This window comes from Eubalaena glacialis, chromosome X, assembly GCF_028564815.1.
Source record: "Eubalaena glacialis isolate mEubGla1 chromosome X, mEubGla1.1.hap2.+ XY, whole genome shotgun sequence".
NCBI lineage: Eukaryota > Metazoa > Chordata > Mammalia > Artiodactyla > Balaenidae > Eubalaena > Eubalaena glacialis.
The window spans coordinates 21,540,208-21,558,401 of record NC_083736.1 but is presented as its reverse complement, the minus strand read 5'-3'; the positions used below and the strand labels follow the sequence as shown (position 1 = coordinate 21,558,401).

Here is an 18,194-nt window from a genome sequence, read left to right as displayed (position 1 = left end):
CATAGCACCAAGTTAACTTTGATCTGCAAATTAATAATATAGATAAGAGTCAAGGAGACATTAAACACACTTCAGAGACCAAAGTTTTTAAGTACCATCAAATAACTCCAGAAGCACTCACTTAGATGTAAGCAATTGATATGATAATTACACATCATTTTTATTTATTCATTAAAACCGGGATCCCCTAAATTGCCCTGGTAGGAAATAATGTGGTTAGCCTAGTTCTTTCTAGCAGCCCTTCTGCTATTCCTAAATTCTATGTAAAATCATTTTATACCATTGATTTACCTTCCTCTCTTCCTTTGGTAAGTCAGTAGCATAAAATACTTTCACGCTGAAAAGTTTTTTTAAAATTATACTATGATTTTTAAAATTAATATTTATTTATTTATTTATTTGTCTGCGTCAGGTCTTAGTTGAGGCACATGGGATCTTTGTTGCAGCATGCGGGATCTTTTGTTGCTGCACGCAGGCTCTTCGTTGCAGCTCGCAGGCTTCTCTCTAGTTGTGACTCACGGGCTCTAGAGCACACAGGCTCAGTAGTTGCGGCTTGCAGGCTTAGTTGCTCCATGGCATGTAGGATCTTAGTTCCCTGACCAGGGATCGAACCCACGTACCCTGCATTGGAAGGCAGATTCTTAACCACTGGTCCACCAGGGAAGTCCCTCATGCTGAAATTTTTACTAGCTCAAGATCTAGTTCCAAAGCCCTTGCTTCTTCCACTATATCCCAGGACTCCCTGGCAGGAGTGCTCCTGTGGGCCCCTCACAGAGGCTGGCACATAGTAGGGGTTCCATGAAAATCTGTTGATTGGCAGACAAAGACAGTTCTTTCAGGATGCCACCCATTGGAGTAGACTCTGATTTTCTACAAAGAATTCATGGATTAAAGAGAAAACTCTCTCATTTCTTCTTTTTCCTTTACCAGTCTTTGCTGCAAAGCCTTCATGATGAGATAAGGGCTTCCTGTTTGTGAGGAAGATGTTTTCTGGGCACTCAGGTGGGAGTGGGGAGTGCTAAAAGAGATGTATCTAAAAGAGATATTATGGAGACTTCCCTGGAGGTCCAGTGGCTAAGACTCCGTGTTCTCAATGCAGGGGACCTGGGTTCGATCCCTGGTCAGGGAAATAGATCCCACATGCTGCAACTAAGAGTTCGCATGCCGCAACTAAAGATCCTGCACGTGGCAATGAAGATCCTGTGTGCCGCAACTAAGACCCGGTGCAACCAAGTAAATAAATAAAATAAAATAAAATAAATTAAAGAGACATTATGGCTTAAAGCAGCATTATCCAATAGAACTTTCTGCAATGATGGAATATTCTGTATCTGCAGTGTCCAAATAAGGGGTGGGGGTGGGGAGTGCTATCCAGCCCGAGGATTTGGGAACGAAATCTGCCAGCTCCTTCAGAAGGGACAGCTGCCTTCCCACGGCACCAGTCATGGGTTAGGTCCATCAGTCCCTAAATATTATGTTGAGCACATTTGCCAGGTACAGGTTCTAGGTAACAGGATAGAGAAGAGAATTTCGATTTCTTTAGAGAAGAATGGCACTTGCATTCCTAAATCTTTAGCTAAGGTGGTTTCTTATAACTTGCTTTGTTTGATCATACCAAACTTCAATGCCTTTTTTAGCAAAAATAAAACTCAATTCCTCAATTTAGCAGTAAGTTTCAAAGAATATGACTTGTCAATTCCTTATGTTCTTTAAAGGAAATTTATAGTGCGTAGGCCATAAGAGAAGAAAGAAAAATTAATAGAAACAGTATAAGTGTATGTTGACTATTTAGTCTTTATTTGGAGGAAATTAAACAATTAGAACCCTCCAAATTTCTGAAGTTTAGATATCTGAGCACTTTTTTTCCTGCCACTTTGGGAGCCAATCTCTGGTTCAGGAAAGGCTAGAAAGAGATCTCTTTGTCATGAAGTCTTTGCCAGCTCCTGTATAATATCTGTGGCAGAGTCAGGACCATTTGAAAACTTAACAAATGTGCCAAAAAGAAAACCACCACAACTATCTGAGCATTTTTTAAAGCCACTTAAAGGGAAAGTAAGTATTACATTTTTACTTTTTGTTCCAAAAAGCAATTAGGCCTCTTTCTTCTCATTCCTCTGTAATTCCTGCACATGAATCCTAATATTACAGGAACAGGCATTTATTTGCACAGCCTTCAGCTAACTCAACTGTCTTTGTCTCCTTTGGAAACTGTATGGTAGATTGATCCAAGGTCACATGTCCTCTGAAACCAATTAGCAGGTGTGTCATCACTGCCATAGGCTGCTCTGCTGATTGTTCTTAGGCTGAAAATTGACAGGTGGAGCACATGCTCCATTCCCGATACAACTCAATCCAAGTCTCTGGAAGACACTAATGTCTCTGCCTAAACTGTAGAGCCTCACCCACTGTGGTCCTCTAAAGCAAGCCTTGACCATCAAGCATCTGAGAACTCTCACAGGCTCACAAAAATGGCTCAATTAGCATGCAAAAAGATGGGAATAAGAGGCTGGACTTGGGAGTGTGTGAAACCTGGGGTTCCCTTGGTCTTTCCAGTGCTGGGAACTATGGGGAGAAAAGGAATCTTACTGGTTTCTCTTATTTTTGTCCTTTATTCTAAGGGACTTGGAGCCAACTCTCAAATACCATGGAGTAAAGAATATACAAGAACTGGCATAAAATTAATCTTGCCCCATTCTCACAATGAGCCCTCATAATGTGCAAACATACTCTTTATTTCAATCTCACCCCAGGTATTAGGATATTTGAAAAGTTCTCTTTGTCTTTGCATGAACTACAAATCCTCTCTCTCTCTCCCTCTCTTTCTTCCTCTCTCTCTCTCTCTCTCTCTCTCTCTCTCTCTCTCTTTCTCTCTCTCTCTCTCTCTCTCTCACACACACACACACACACGCAGAAGGAGAAAAGGAATTTTAAAAATTGGAAAGTATTGGAAAGTATGGCCCAGGACAAAAAGGAAAAATGCCTGTTTCAAATCTGTTTTCCTCATTCCATTAAGACAGAAATAAAAAGTACAGAAGCATGTAAATGATAATTCTTTTGAAAGCAAAGACCAGTATGATTAGAATTTTTAACAGTACCATCATATTTACAAAAAATTAATCTTTAAGAGTTTGCCCTACATATATATTTTTTACTCTATATATTCTTTGAGAGTGAAGACTATCACATTCATCTTAGATACTTGGCACCTGACATACTGTAGATGCTTAGTAAATGTTTGTTGAATGAGTGAAAGGAATTTAAATCGCTGTTTATTCTATATCCTCTTTGCCCAGGGAGAGTCCTGAGTTTGTCCATCTAAGGTCATCTCTAAGGTCATCTAGGAGAGTGAATGAGTTTCATCCCAGCCTTTGAGACACAGATCAGTGTTGGGTGAACCAACTTCAATTTGACTCCAAAAGCAGAAACTAACACACCATTGTAAAGCAATTATACTCCAATAAAGATGTTAAAAAAAATTTGACTCCAGCCTCTAAATTCATATTATCATTAACACCAGCAACAAAGATGTGATCACTGTTTACAAGGCTCTCCACCTCAAATCCTGCCAGACTCCTAGGGTTGCTATAGGTTTGTGATATCTGAAGGCCAGGTGGGACCTGCTTAGAGAGATGGCAGACTCACCCTCTACAACTCTTCCTCAGCTTCCCCAGAGATGGGCAGAGCTGGATCAGCCTCCAAGAGAGATGGGTAAGACTTGAACACAAATCTGTCCCATAAATTCTTTTCCATGTGACTACCACACTTTTTCTTTTTTTTTTTTTCGGCTGAGTGTGGCATGCGGGATCTTAGTTCCCCAACCAGAGATCGAATCCGTGTCCCCTGCAGTGGAAGCGCAGAGTCTTAACCACTGGACCACCAGGGAGGCTTCTCATTGCAGTTGCTTCTCTTGTTGAGGAGCACGGGGTCTAGGCGCTTGGGCTTCAGTAGTTGTGGCGCATGGGCTCAGTAGTTGTGGAGCACGGGCTTAGTTGCTCCGCAGCATGTAGGACCTTCCCGGACCAGGACCCCGTGTCCCCTGCATTGGCAGGCGGATTCTTAACCACTGCACCACCAGGGAAGTCCAATAAGAGTTTTGAAAAAAAAAAAATAAGACTTTTGTAGGGCTTTCTCCATTATACAAGGTAGTGGAGAGTTATAATCACCAGGGAGTACAGAATTCTTCTTATCCTATACAATGCAGACCAGTAGGTCAATTCATTGAAAAATAAAATGGTTATAAGGGAGACTTGTTTTAAAAAATGATAAATACATACATTAAACATTATATTTAAATTTAAAATAAATATATTATAATTTGTCAATCCTTTAATTGGTCCACTGATTAGAGTTCTGTGTTTTCTTTTTCATTAGGCATACATATATGCAATGTCTCTGATTTCCAAATTTTGTTAATTCTAAATGAAGTGAAAACTCAAGATACTTTCAAAATACTCTGAGTATAGAATCCTAGATTTGGGGGTATTTTGTCCCCTATCTTTTATAGTAGTCTTGTTTGCACCTAATTCAACAGCAATTTTAAAAAGTCACATGACTGTATCTTTTCTTTCTAAAACAACTTAGTTTCTTTAAAAAAAAACTTCTTGTTTCCCATAATTTTATCAATTTACATAACATTTGATTAAATTATACCGTTACAATCACAAGTAAAATGGGCATAAACAGATTTGGGGAAAAGTTCAGCTAACTCTTGGAAAACTTATGACTCAACTGGTGGGAGCAAAAGTATCCAGGCATTCCCAAGAGTAGCTTACCTACTTAGTCTGAAACATTCAGAGGGCTCTTAGGACTCTTAGGGGAAATGGAGAGCATTGATTAATTCTGCAGGTTGCTTAACTTGGAGGTTATTTAAGAGAATAATTACTGTTACTTTTTGGGCATAAAATGTTAATATATTAGTAATCAGAGCAGGAAATAAATCTTTTTGTCTTCCATGCCTCAGGTGTACTGCCTTATTTAATGAGCACCTACCGTGGAGTAGGCACTCTGCAGATTGAAAGAGACATTCTTTTACAGATATAATTCACATTTTAAAGTATATAAGTCGGGCTTCCCTGGTGGCGCAGTGGTTAAGAATCCGCCTGCCAATGCAGGGGACACGGCGTCGATCCCTGGTCTGGACACGGGGTCGATCCCTGGTCTGGGAAGATCCCACATGCCGCGGAGCAGCTAAGCCCGTGCGCCACAACTACTGAGCCTACGCTCTAGAGCCCGCGAGCCACAACTACTGAAGCCTGTGCACCTAGAGCCTGTGCTCCGCAACAAGAGAAGCCACCACAATGAGAAGACCGCGCACCGCAACAAAGAGTAGACCTCACTCACCACAACTAGAGAAAGCCCACACGCAGCAACAAAGACCCAACGCAGGCAAAAATAAAGTAAATAAATAAATAAAAAATAAAGTATATGTTAAGCTGTACACCTGAAACTAACACAACATTGTAAATCAACTATACTCCAATAAAATTTTTAAAAATAAAGTATATACATCAATTTTTTTAGTATATTCACAGGGTTATGTAAGCATCAACACAATTTAATTTTAGAACACTTTCATCATTCCCCAAAAGAAATTCCGTACTCATTAGCAGTCACTTTCTGTTCCCTCCTAATACCCCCAGCACAAGGCAGCCATTCATCTACTTTCTGTCCTATGGGTTTACCTATTCTGGAAATTTCATATAAATGAAATCATACAATATGTGGGTTTTTGTGTGTGTCTGGCTTCTTTCACTTAGCATATGTTTTCTTTTTTTAAAATTTATTTTATTATATTTTATTTTTGGCTGCGTTGGGTCTTTGTTGCTGCACACGGGCTTTCTCTAGGTGCGGCGAGCAGGAGCTACTCTTCGTTGTGGTGCGCGGGCTTCTCATTGTGGTGGCTTCTCTTGTTGCAGAGCATGGGCTCTAGGCGGGTGGGCTTCAGTAATTGTGGCGCACGGGCTTAGTAGTCGTGGCTCACGGGGTCTAGAGGGCAGGCTCAGTTGTTGTGGTGCCCGGGCTTAGCTGCTCTGTGGCATGTGGGATCTTCCCAGACCAGGGATCTTCCCAGACCAGGGATCGACCCCGTGTCCCCTGCATTGGCAGGTGGATTCTTAACCACTGCACCACCAGGGAAGTCCCATTAGCATCTGTTTTCAAGGTTCAGTCATGTTGTAGCATGTATCGGTACTCCATTCTGTTTTTGTGGCCAAATAATATTCCAATGTATGGATATACAACCATTTGTTTCTCTATTCATCAGTCAATGGACATTTGGGTTGTTTTCACTTCTTGGTTATTGTGAATAATACTGCTGTGACATTCGTGTACAAGTTTTTCTGTGGACATGTTTTCAATTCTCTTGGGTATATACCTAGAAGTGGAATTGCTAGTTCAAATGATAACTCTACTTTTAACTTTTTGAGGGACTTACAATCTGTTTTCCAAAGAGGCTGCACCATTTTACATTCCCACCAGCAATGTATGAGGGTTCCAATTTCTCCATATACTCACCAATACTTGTTATTTTCCATTAAAAAAAATTATAGCCATTCTAGTGGGTGTGAAGTGGTATCTCATTGTGGTTTTGATTTGCATTTCCCTATTGGCTAATGATGTTGAGCATTTTTTAATGTGCTCATTAGCCATTTGTATATCTTCTTTGGAGAAATGTCTACTCAAAGTCTTTGCCCATTTTGAATTGTGCTATATCTCTCAAAGACCCATCTTTGCCCTAAAACAAGGTTTCTCAACTTTGGCATTATTGACGTTTGGGGATGGATAATTCTTTGTTATGTGTGGTTTTCCTGTGCATTGTAGGATGTATAGCAGCATCCCTGGTCTCTACCCACCAGATGCCAGTAGCACCCTCCAACTTGTGACAATCAAAACAGACACTGCAAAATCACCTTGGGGCGGGGGGGCACAAAATCTCTCCTAAGCAAGAACCACTACTGTAAAAGATCCTTCTGTGCATCTAAGAAACACATGGAAACATAACTCAGTTTTAGTGGAGTGGTGGAGGCAGAAGTCAGTCTGAGTGGGTTGAGGATGATGTGAGAAAGTGGACGGACCCTTGGGATATGAACTGATCTTCCCAAGTCTGGTTGGTGAATTAATTGACAAAATGAGAGATAGATATCAAGGTTACAAATGAGGATTAGGTCACATGATGAGATAAATAACAATTCAATATAATAACACAAAATGAGTTATAAGACTGTATATGAAAGTATCAAAAGTGTGGTATATCTAGAACTGCTTATAGGATTTCTGAGACAGGGAATTTACTGGGAGCTGGTCTCTGGGGCCTAGTGTCATCCCTTGACCCTCCTAGGCATGAAGCTCAAATGACTGTTAAGTGGCCTTTCCCTGTTAGACAGCTGTCAGCTTCATTTCTCATGTTAGTCTCATCTCTTGGTGGTGATGTGGACACATCTGTCTCAGACATAGATGGCTGGATTGTAAGGAACATCACCCACTAAGCTAGCTTTTTCAGTAGGGAGGAATGCAAAGGGCTGTCTAATAGAAGCCACAGAAAGCTGAAAAGCAGGCCTTAGCAAGGACAGGAACTAGGGCAGCTTGAGAAGCTGTCAGGAAGGGTCGTCTGTGGACATACTTACTCTGCTGCTCTGCCCACAACTCAGCTCCTGACCCACTCAGTCTCCACCTTTTTTTGTTTTTGGCTGCGCAGCGTGGCATGTGGGATCTTAGACCAGGGATTGAACCTGCGCCCCCTGCAGTGGAAGTGCAGAGTCTTAACCACTGGACCACCAGGGAAGTCCCCAGTCTCTACCTCTTAGTTCTAATTCCTGAAAGAGGGAATCTGAGGATCTCAGAAACCACTGAGTAGGCCATGGCTTGGCTCTCTTAATTGGGTGTCCTAACCCAGTTCCCTGGGCTGTGGGGTGGGGCAGTTTTCATAGAACACATGGGGTGGGGTGAGGGAGAAATAAAGAAATAGGAACCACATCATAGATGCTTAAGCCATTCCACCACGTTTACAGATTTTTCCCCACTTTTTACCTTAAACATTTTTACCCCACTCTTCGCTCCCCACACCCCAACACACAAGACATCTCACAGAAATAGCCTTACCATTGTTTGCCAGTTGAATACACAGTTACCACCATTTACCTGACTCTTTCCTTCAGTGCCTGTGGTACTATGGTCTTGACCTCAAGTATTCTGACTTTAGAAAGGGGATGGAGGGGAGAGAGGAATTACCCATCATGTTTTCTATTTAATAATGACATGCTAGGCAGGTGTCATCTAAACCTAGCTGGGCAATTTTTTTTAATTTATTTATTTTTATTTAATTTGTTTTATTTTTGGCTGCGTTGGGTCTTCGTTGCTGCGCGCGGGCTTTTCCCTGGTTGCAGCGAGCGGGGGCTACTCTTCGTTGCGGCGTGCAGGCTTCTCACTGTGGTGGCTTCTCTTGTTGTGGAGCACAGGCTCTAGGTGCGGGGGCTTCAGTAGTTGTGGCACGTGGGCTCAGTAGTTGCAGCTCACGGGCTCTAGAGCACAGGCTCAGTAGTTGTGGCACACGGGCTTAGTTGCTCCGCGGCATGTGGGATCTTCCCAGGCCAGGGATCGAACCTGTGTCCCCTGCATTGGCAGGCGACTCTTAACCACTGCGCCACCAGGGAAGCCCCCTTAGCTGGGCAATTTTAACAAGAGAAATATATCTGTTTGGGGAGCAGTGTCTGAAACCTCTTCATCCCAATCCTCCCCCATTGGCATAACAGTTGGGAATAAAGACTACCAAGCTGTTGGGAGATGGTACATCCTTCGCACTAGTTAATAAAGTGATGCTCTGCCTTCACAGTGTATTAATTAAAAAGGTAATCAGTGCATGCTTCAAGTTTGCTGTTTGAAACTCAACAGCAATAAAATCAGAACACTACTCAGCTTTTTTTTCTCATAAAGAAATGAAAAACAAATTAGGGCCACAGAAATAGAGTAATCACATTTTGAATGATTTCTCCTGAGCATGCCTTTAATAACTTGTATGCGTCGGGTGAGAAGAACAAAGAAAGGCAAAGTTAATTATCTAGGAAAAGCTTCATCTAGGAGTTTTAGTCACATTAGCCCAGGGTTTCTCAGCCTTGGTACTACCGGTATTTGGGGCCAGGTAATTCTTTATTGTGGGGAGCAATCCTGTGCCTATAGTAGGATATTTAGCAGCATCCCTGGTCTCTAACTAGTAGATGCCAGTAGCACCCCTCTACCCAGGTTGTGACAACCAAAAATGTCTCTAGACATTGTTAAATATCCCCTGTGGGGCAAAATCACCCTGGATTGAAAACTACTGAGTTAACTACACACGTTTATTCTCACCCCTCATTCCCTGGATCCCTCCAGGGTTTGCTGTTTTAAACCCTTGGAACCAAACGTACCAGGCCATCTACATTTTCCAGGGAGTAATATGAAAAGAAGTTGACTGGATCAAAATTACTTGTCCAGATGACAAGAAAGGCTCCTTGCGTTTCTGTATTGAAAAGTAACAGACAAAAAGAACAAAGGAAGAAAGTCTAATAAAAGTATTTATTTAAGGCACTCAGCTAAACACATATTTATTCCCTACAAAATCCTCAGGGACATCATTAGCCTTATTTTATTGGTGAGGAAACTGAGGCCGAAAGATGCTGAGTAATTTGCTGAAGAACACAGTTTGTAATTTAGCAGTGGAGCTAGAAGTCTGACGGCAAACTTTGTGCATTTATACACATTGCCTCAGTATAGGCATTTAAAGTGCTAGACAGCTAATAAAGCAGTGACCAATTTTTATCTTTTCAAAAAATACTTTTATTATGGAGAGATTCAAACACATGCAAAATTAGACAAAACAGTTCCTTCCCATTTGTGCTGTTCATGTACACTTCACCTAGCGTCAACAATGATCAACTCATGACCAATATTGTTTCATCTAGAGCTTTTCAACATTGCCATTATGGACATTTTGGGCTTGATAATTATTTGTTACATGTGTCCAGTCCACACACAAGACAAAGCAAGACCCTAGCCAAGGTCTGACTGATTCGACTGGTAAAAGTACATTGAGTTGCTTTTGGTTTCAGACAGTTTTTTTTTTAATTTTTAATTTTTAATTTTTAAATTTTTGGCTGCGTTGGGTCTGTTGCTGCTCGCGGGCTTTCCCTGGTTGCAGTGCGCGGGCTTCTCATTGCAGTGGCTTCTCTTGTTGAGGAGCACGGGCTCTAGGAGTGTGGGCTTCAGTAGTTGTAGCACACGGGCTCAGTAGTTGTGGCACAAGAGCTCTAGAGCACAGGCTCGGTAGTTGTGGTGCACAGACTTAGTTGCTCCGAGGCATGTGGGATCTTCCTGGGCCAGGGTTCGAACCCATGTCCCCTGCATTAGCAGGCAGATTCTTAACCACTGTGCCACCAGGGAAGCCCCCAGTTTATTACTTACATAGACGTGAAAGAAATGTAGCCAGCTTCCTGTAGTCCTTGTCCCACATATCGAAAAGGACAACATGGAAACAAAAGAGGCCAGATGACCTCAAATCCCATTGATGAGAAGCCCATTGTAAATGGCAACTAACTGGTTTTCTACTCTTCAGCTCTACAGTGAGGAGGGCAGGGCAGGAAGATCCATACTTCAATAGAACCAAGAAGGCATTAGAAACTCTCATGAAAGCCTCTCAGAGGATGGAGTGGGAGATGGGCTCAGAGCAGCTCCTAACAGGCCTCCCATCTCTCATGTTCCAGGAAGATCACAGGGCATTCTGCCAACACTCAGATGAGCTGCAGTTCAAGTCTTTGCCGGTGTGAACTACATGGACAGGTTCAAGGTCATCAGGGTGCCAGGGCAGAGCTATTCCCCCACAGTGGAGGGCTGTTCCTGTGCATTGTAGGATGTTTAGCAGCATCCATGGCCTCCACCCACTAGATGCCTGGAGCACCACCCGCACGATGCGACAACCAACAATGTCTCCAGACATCCTAAATGTACCTTGGGGGGCAAAATTGCACCCAGTTCAGAACTACTCATCTAGAGTCCTATCCACTCCTCACACCCACATGACATATTTCATCTGCAAATACTTCAGTGTATATTTCTAAAATAAAGTTTTTAAAAACATGAACACAATATCATTTTCATACCTAAACAAATTAATAATTATTTTTTATAGCATCCAGAAACTGTTCAAATTTCTAGTTGTTTCATAAACCTTGTAATTTTTTTTACAGTGTTTTGAATTAGGATCCCAATAATATAGTCTATATATTTCAATTGATTGCTATGTCTTCTAGATATCATTTCTCTCAATTTTTTTTTTCTGCAAAAAGCTTTATTGTTTCCATTTGGTCCAAGGTTTGGGAGAGGGCTCCAGGGTGGTTAAAAAGCTGCCTAGTGGCTGCAGAGAGGGGCTTCAGGCAGAAGCCCTGACGCCAGAGGGGCTCCTCAAAGGCCGCTGGGCTCCGGAGGCTCCTAGTCGTGCTGGAGGGTGAGCCTTTCGACGAGGGACTCGCCCAGCCCCGCCTGGGGACCAGCCGGCCTGCGGAGGTTGGTCAGGTGGTCGCGCATCTTCTGGATGAGTTTCACCTGCTCATCTAGGAGGCGGCTCTCCGGGAAGTCACAGAGGCGGGGGTCTGCGCGGGCAGAGCCCAGGGCGTGCAGGTCCACAGGGGCCTGGTTCAGGTTCTTCTCCATGATAATGGCGGCTTCCACAGCGTCCTGGGTTTCACCCCACTCATCCTGGGACGCTTCTGCACGTCCTGGAAGAGGGCGTGGCCGCTGCGTTGTTTTTGCATTTTCAAGAGGCGCTGGGCGCCGTCACGCTTCCCCTCGGGCACTTCGCGGAGAAAGTGGCCCAGGCCCTCCAGAGCCGCGTCGTGGCGGTGGAAATAGGAGCCCAGAGAGAGGTAGGTGCGCGAGGCCCGCAGATGCATGTTGACCAGGCGGTTGACGGCGGCCTCCACCTCGGCGGAATCATTCTGGCGAATCTGGGAGCTCGTGGTGGATCGGTAATACGGCGTTAAGCTCAAAATATGGTGTTGGCGGTCCCGGTGGCCGAGGACAGCTGAGCGGCTGGTTCCGAAGGTTGCGAGTGGAACACAGGTTGGAGGGGGTCGGAGGCGGGAGCGAGGGGCGCCCCTGGGTCTGTTCCGTCCACACACCGCCGTAGCAGGAGACGGAGCCGCGGGACTGCCCAGCGCACTGCCTCTTTCAATTTTTTGATTGTACAAACTGGCTTTGTCCTATAGAGCGTCCCACAATCTGGATTTTGTTGATTGCATCCCTGTGCCGTTAGCATACTCCTTTATCCCTTCTGTATTTCCCGTAAATTGGTCTTGGATCAAGAGGTGTGGTCACAGCCAGGTTCTATTTACTTGGCAAACTACTTCATAGGTGGTGCGTGTACCTCTATCAGGAGCATATAACATTTGGGATTGTCTTTTTGTCATGTTAGCAGTTGTTGATGCTTAATGTCTAGATCCAGTCATTCACTTGGCATTATAATATATGGCTAGTCTCATTCATTGCTTTTTTCATTACCTTCTTCATTACTCATTCTACAATGATACACTTCTCCTTCCTTACTATTTGGTCACCCAGAGGTACAGTTTGTAGAGGAAAGGTAAGATACATGCTTAATTCTTTCCCTCCAGTTCCCAGTTTTCAAAATAATGCATTTGTTCCCTTGAATTTTCCAATGCAGACAACTGAGGTTTTGGGTTTGTTTGGGATTTTTTTTTTTTTTTTGGTAGTATTAGAAACTCATGGATTTAAACGTATTTGGTGGATTTCAATCCATTGTAGTTCTTACCCTTTGGATGCTTCCCTTTTCATCTTTGGTTGGCAGGAGTCTCTCCAACTTGGTTCCTGAGTCCTTTCGATAATTTCTATCCTTTTAAAAAAGGATAATAGAACTTACATGTTCACATGAGTATTTTTTTAATGATTTTAAAAAATTAATTAATTAACTTATTTTTGGCTGCGTTGGGTCTTCATTGTGGTGCACGGGCTTCTCACTGTGGTGGCTTATCTTGTTTCGGTGCACGGGCTCTAGGCATGTGGGCTTCCGTAGTTGTGGCACGCGGGCTCAGTAGCTGTGGCTCACGGGCTCTAGAGCACAGGCTCAGTAGTTGTGGCGCACAGGCTTAGTTGCTCTGCGGCATGTGGGATCTTCCCAGACCAGGGCTCGAGCCCGTATCCCCTGCATTAGCAGGCGGATTCTTAACCACTGTGCCACCAGGAAAGTCCCTCGCATGAGTATTTTTATCTTCACAGTTTCACCCTACAACAGTGTTACTTAAAGTGTGGGCTTCAGGCAATACCTGTGAGCTGATGGAATGTCAAATTAACCGGCCCTACCCAGGCCTACTGAATTAGAGTCTCTGGGAATGGGGCCCAGCAAACTGTAGTTTAACAAGTTCTCCAGGTGATTCTTATGCACATTAAAGTTTGAGGACATATGCTCTACAAGAATTGACTTCAGGGTAGGACAGGAATAAATACACAGACGTAGAGAATGGACTTGAGGACACGGGGAGGGGGAAGGGTAAGCTGGGATGAAGTGAGAGAGTGGCATGGACATATGTACACTACCAAATGTAAAATAGATAGCTAGTGGGAAGCAGCCGCATAGCACAGGGGGATCAGCTTGGTGCTTTGTGACCACCTAGAGGGGTGGGATAGGGAGGGTGGGAGGGAGACGCAAGAGGGAGGAGATATGGGGATATATGTATATGTATAGCTGATTCACTTTGTTATACAGCAGAAACTAACACACCATTGTAAAGCAATTATACTCCAATAAAGATGTTAAAAAAAAAATTGACTTCAGAGCCTAGCTTTGGGTCACCTTCCTCACTTAAGATCCCTAGCCCTTCAGGAATTTTTTGCCAGAGTAGACCACCCCTCTGTTCTTATGGGATATCATCAGAGGGCACAGTCATCATTGAGGGTTATTGATTGATAGTTTGATAGGTGAATGATGAATCTGGTTAATACCTCTTTGGATCCAAAAATTCCAATGTAATTGCTTTTCATAAGTGGCCTTATAAAGCTGCCACGATGAAAATTTCAAAAGAATTACTCCAAAAATGTTTTGAGCAATGGTGGTATTATATGTGCTAGGGACTGCCATGGTTTAATGCTAATGGTTTTGCTCCTGTTAAGTTCTTATGGTTCAATGGTGTGGTGAGGTTATCCAGACTATTTTGCAGAAATAAAGGATTATTTTTCTTTGAAAGTGCTTATTCCATGCCTGCTTAGTTGCTTACTCAAGAGAATTTCTTCTTGTAGCAAAGATGGGCTTCTGTGGAAGCACACTAACTGTATATAGTTATTCTCAAGCACCATTAGTGAGTCATTCAACATAGCCTGTCATCTGGCACATAAGTAGACTAGGTTTAAAATGATTGCTTTTAGACATAATGGTTTTCACATAGCCAGCTTCGTGGGACACATACACTAATAGGGCTTATTTCTTTCAATGTAAACAAAATAGAGATTCTTGGAAAAAAGAGAGCCTAATAGCTTTGGGGTCAAGACCCATGTCTTAGTAAAGTCTTTCACCATATCTGCTTCACCATAGCGGTTCTCAACTCTTTTTTTTTGGTTTTGTAATTGTAAAAGTTCTGATACTGTTCCCAAGGCCAATTAGGCCAGAATATCTAGAGAGTGGGAATGTAGCCTCAGGGGGTTTGAAAGGCCCACCACCACCAGGTGATTCTAATGTACAATCAAGGCTGAGAACCTTGTGGAGTGAAGCAGAGACAATGAGAAGCTTTATTAAGACATGAACTTATACCCCTAAAGTGTTAGGCTCTCTTTTTTCAAGAATAAGATATCTGATATACTTGGGGGCCTTTGGAAAGATCAATTCTCACCAGCACTACCTGATATTATTCAGAGATTTACATTTCACTCACAGAGAAGATAACCTGCTGAGTCTACTTCTGCTTGTATGATGGAGGAAGAGCCCATCTGATGCTACTTTTTGGAAGATTTATTAGAGGATGTGAAGACAACTTGAATGAGTGTTTCAAGATGACATCCTCCATTGGCACCTACTGAATGAGTCAAATATGAGATTTATAGGGGCTTAATAAAAGGTTTTACCTAGCTAGGGTGTATTATTTAATGTCAAACTAAATGAAAAGCTTTCAACAAGAAGGCTATCCAAAGAGAGCAAGCCAAGCAGAGTATGGGAAATGAGCTGCAGAGGCAACATATGATGAGCAGGGGCTTTGAAGTCCAACAGACCTGAGTTTGAAACTCAGCTCTGCCATTGACCGGCTCCATGACTTTGGGCAAATTACTTAACCTCTCTAATCACGGATTCTTTTCTGCAAACCTGGCATAGTGCCTGTGCTTGACACAGAGTAGGGTTTCACAAATTACTAAGTATTAAAATTACAGGGAATGTATTGTTCGAATATCTGGAGATGAGATACCAGGTCCAGCTCATGCTAAGGAAGGTGTGGTATTCAGAATAATGCCCCCCCCACATATGTCCACATCCTAATTCCCAGAACCTGGGAAATACGTTACTTTACATGGCAAAAGGGATTTTACAGATGTAATTAGGTTCAAGATCTTGCAATGGGAGTGAGTATCCTGGATTACTCAGGTGGGCCCAGTGTCATCACAAGGGTCTTTTCAAGAGAAAGAGGCAGGCAGGAGAGTTAGAGAAGATATGACTCCTGAAGCAGAGGCTGGAGTGGTGCAATTGCTGTTTTTGAGATGGAAGGAAGAGGGTTGTGAGCCAAGTAATGCAGGCAGCTCTAGAAGCTGGAAAAAGCCTCCTCTAGAGGCTCCAGAAGAAATGCAGTCTTGCTGATACATTGGCTTTAGTCCACTGAGATCCCTTTCAGACTTCTGACCTCCAGAACTTTAAGATAATAAATTTGTGTTATTTTAAGCCACTACGTTTGAGGTAAATTGTTACAGCAGCAATAGGAAACTAATACAGAAGATTAAACCAAATATCTCTTTGAGCATTCAAAGATACCAAGTACAGATTTTGCAAGATGAAGATTTCACTTCGGAGTCCAGGCCATTCAAATCAATTAGTATAAAGTCCAAGGATTGTAATAATAGTTTACTTGTAAATGAATTTATCTGTCCTGGCATCGGATGGTCTTGATTCTTCACTTGCCAGTCAAGCACATTTGTAGCACGTTCAGAAGGCCCCTGGCACAATCCTCAGGACCCTGCAGTATTTGCTGCAGTAGTGAGAAACTGCCTGGTGGGAAAGCAAGAAGGAAGAAAACTGGTAATGGCAGATCAATAACCAAGAAAGACAGCTCTTGGGGATTATCAGGAGAAGTGGCGATTTGGTCAACTATTCTGGAGGACGATTTGACAATAGCATCAAAAAAATGTATATAAAGCCTTAAAAATGCAAGTCCTCTGACTCGGCAATTCTACTTGTAGGAAAATTTATCCTAGGGGAAAAAGCTGGATTAGTATGCATATCATTTACCTGCTTAAAAAATCCTTTCATGGAACACTTGGGGGAGACTCAAGGGAGACAGCAGTACATCCACTTACATTGGATAATTAAAAGTGGCAGGTGTTTGTACTGGCCATAGCTTGGTCTACATGTGAATCTGGTTAGATTAACCTCGAAGGTCCCCAAGCCACCTTTGCTACATTTGATCTCTTTTGTGAAAATCACTGAAACGGTGATTGTGACTAACAGTTCCCATGTTAAATTGGTGTCTGCCCTTGAACACTTATTATAAACTATCATCCAATTTTGTGACTTAAATAAATTAAAATTTTTATATGTCTGTGTAATTGAGCACTTAGGTGTTGAAAATTACCTATATTCTTACCCACTGACATTCAGTTAATATATTTGTCATGCAAAAGCTGTGATTCCAAATTATGCTCAAATCCAAGTGAGGAATCTTTATTCATTTTTTTTTTCTGTTGTATTATCTGTTTTGGCCGTATGTCTGGACCCAAATCCCATCAAGGAGGTACCAAAATTTACACAACATTCTTGAGTATGATGGCGGCTGCATTTGAAGTTTTGATTAAACTGCTCTACATGTGTGATTATTACTTGTAAACAGATGATTAGATATTAATTAGACAATAAGTGATTGTAAAGCACTTAGAAAATAAAAGTGTTTATAAATACCACCAAGTAATAGCAACAGTAATTCTTTACTGACTACACAGCTGCTAATGTCAATAAGAATGATTTATTCTAGCTAAATATGCAAAAAAGCTGCTATCATATCTGTTTTGCTACAGCAAAACAAAATATATCATATTTACAAGTGATTTTACATCAGCGTTTAGATAAATACATCTCATTTTGATAAAAACAACTTATCTCTTTTAGGACCTTCTCAAACACAGGTACAACCATTGTGGTGTGGTGTCTTTGAGTGCTAAGAACTGAAGCTCCTTCCTGCTCATCTCTCTGACTTATGTCAAATATTTATTTCTTTAAAATATAAGATGTAAGGTGACATTTTGTGAATGGCATTTTCATTCATGCAGTAGTTTTGTCATGTTGTGTCTGTGCAGTAGCTCCCCAGCACCTTAAAACTGTGTGTAACAGACTCAGTAAATGTTGGTCAGATGGATGAGGAAAAGTCAGTTCTTTTTTGGTTATTCTAGAAGCTGGTAAAAGAAGAAAATCCATGTCAAGAATAAAATAGAGCACTTTCTATCTTCTTGATTTTGTTTTTCAAAAAAAAGTTTTGAAACTGACTGCTTTTTATGTCCAATCATTATTTTTTCCCCTAATGGCCTTTATGGGTCATGGACCTGTATCAGCCTCACTCTTGACTCACTGGTGAATTTGGCAATGCATGTGTTTGACTTTCTGTCGTAAGTAAACTCAAGCACCTACAATGAGTCCAGGTCCGTGGTTTCAGAGATATGAAATGAACTGAACGAATGCAAGTGAAGAGTGCTTCATGTTACATGAGTTCAATAGAAAAGGGGTGGAGTGGTTATTTTGGATGATGAGATACTCATGAGTTAGCTCAGCAACCTTGTTAACAAAGCAAATCTAAGTGAGGCAGTGTAGTTTGGTGGAAAACAGAGTTGAACTTTGATTCAGGAGACCTGGATTCAAGTGACACTTCTGCCACTTATTCTGTGACCTTGCTCAAGTTACTTAACCTCTCTGAATCTGTTTGCTCATTTGAAAATTTTCAGTATTAAAACTTGTCAATCCCAGAACACTATTATGA

At 42.1% G+C, this 18,194-nt stretch overlaps 1 non-coding gene and 1 pseudogene across 1 annotated transcript; both read right to left on the bottom strand.

The window, feature by feature from the left end:
* Positions 1-1,870: 1,870 nt before the first annotated feature.
* Positions 1,871-2,018, bottom strand: LOC133082807 (small nucleolar RNA SNORA12). The gene has a single exon (XR_009699026.1). It is a non-coding gene; the product is annotated as a small nucleolar RNA SNORA12 (small nucleolar RNA).
* A 9,436-nt stretch (positions 2,019-11,454) lies between these two features.
* On the bottom strand, positions 11,455-12,531 carry LOC133081720 (ferritin light chain-like; annotated as a pseudogene).
* Positions 12,532-18,194: the final 5,663 nt, after the last annotated feature.